The sequence below is a fragment of the Formica exsecta genome, unplaced genomic scaffold (assembly GCF_003651465.1).
Source record: "Formica exsecta isolate Colony F162 unplaced genomic scaffold, ASM365146v1 scaffold30, whole genome shotgun sequence".
Taxonomy (NCBI): domain Eukaryota; kingdom Metazoa; phylum Arthropoda; class Insecta; order Hymenoptera; family Formicidae; genus Formica; species Formica exsecta.
In genome coordinates, this window is record NW_021850257.1 from 1,010,195 (window position 1) to 1,012,054 (window position 1,860).

Sequence of the window (1,860 nt, forward strand, 5' to 3'; positions counted from 1 at the left end):
GTTGCCGACGATCGCTATCGGGACGCTGCGCCGCCGCAAATAACACCACTCCGCGCGCCAATAACAACGAGGATGTCGACGATGATACATCCGATGTTCAGCGAATATTATCGCATCATTGGAGCGCGACCACCAGCACGACTACCGTCGTCAAACGAGTAATTTACCCGTCGGCACGTCGCGACGCAATGGCGTATCGATCGCGGCGACGACGGCGGCGGCGACGGTGGCGGTGGCGGTGGCGGTGGCGGTGGCGGTGGCGGTGGCGGTGGCGGTGGCGGTGGCAGTGGCAGTGGTAGTGGTAGTGGCGGTGGTAGTGGCACAGTGGCAGTGGTATGGTAGTGTCGGTGGTAACGGAACACGCACTGACAAACAAGTGTGGACGAGACAACCGATATCGGACTCGGACACTTGCAAGAAAATTGATTAACTTGCATATTTTTTTTCAGCGTCACGAGAGATGCTGATAATGATGTTTGTTTCGATTCTAGAGGAGACGTACAAGCGAATGGACACATCCACCGATGATGTGAATGCACGAATTCTCCATCGCGAATATATATATTTTCTTTTTTTTATCTTTCTTAATTTCTTCATTTATGCGTAGACACTAATAAGCGACGACAGACTTCCGCGATGTGTACATATACCTATGCGTTTCGCGCAAATTCTTTCTCATCCCTCGCGCTTTCATCGTGCACGACGACCTGTATATTGTAGATATTGCGTGGCTCTCGCTCTATCCGTACTTTTCTCGCATTTCCATTTTGCAGTCTTTTTTGCTCTCATGTGCGAGCAGAGGAGTCCTGATCTTTTAGCTCTTTTCCTCTCTCTTTCTCTTTCTCTTCCTCTCTCAATGCGTTGTCCACGAACGAGACTAGTTTCCATAGACATAGTATATCTAGACCGAGCGTTTGCCTTTATTTAAGGAGTGGGAGTAAATATACGCGTAGAAAAGGACATACTCTGTTTCGTGCCCCTTGCGTTCTCTCTCGCTCGCACGTAGCATGACGAAAGAGAGCGCTATGCTCTGTGCGAGCGAGAAAGAACGCAAGGGGCACGAAACAGAGTATGTCCTTTTCTACGTGTATCTTTACCACCACTCCTTAAATAAAGGCAAACGCTCGGTCTAGATATACTATGTCTATGTATGATCCTAAATAGAATATATCTCTGATGATATCGGTAGACGTAGACGTAGACCCATTATTTGGGAAGAAATAAAAAATATGAGAGAAAACAAATGATATAAAGATTGAAACTTTCTCTTTTTTCAAGTTAATATTTTATAATATTTTATCGCAAATTATTCAAATAATCGGCAAGAATCGTGTACAGCGATCTTGAATTGTATTTATTTTTGCGACTGTCAAATCCGAAAAGGAATCATCTAAAATCTAAAGAATCTCATAGAAAGTAACTTCTTTAGAAAACGCGACTGATTATATAATAATCGAAAAAATGCGGAAGATGCGAAGAAAAAGTTTTCTTTGATAAAATCGAGTTAACAACTGATTGCGCAGTGAAATGTGAACCGGTCAATAGGAGCAAGATGAAGTTCTATATCATTTGCGTGATTGCTTTCATCGCATTATCGATAAAAATGATAAAGAGGATTATAATTTTCTCCATTCTAATCTAATAACGCAATCCAATTATTACATAACGATTCGTCGACGAATCATTTTACACTATTAAGCTCGTATCACTATAAACTATGCATTGAAGATTGAGATTGAAGATTGAAATTTGACCAATCAGAAGAAAGAAATGTTAGCTTCTTTTATTCTAATTAGTCAAATTCTAATCTCTAATTTTCAATGGGTAGTCTGATACGGGCTTTACTTTTTTTGCAATGTA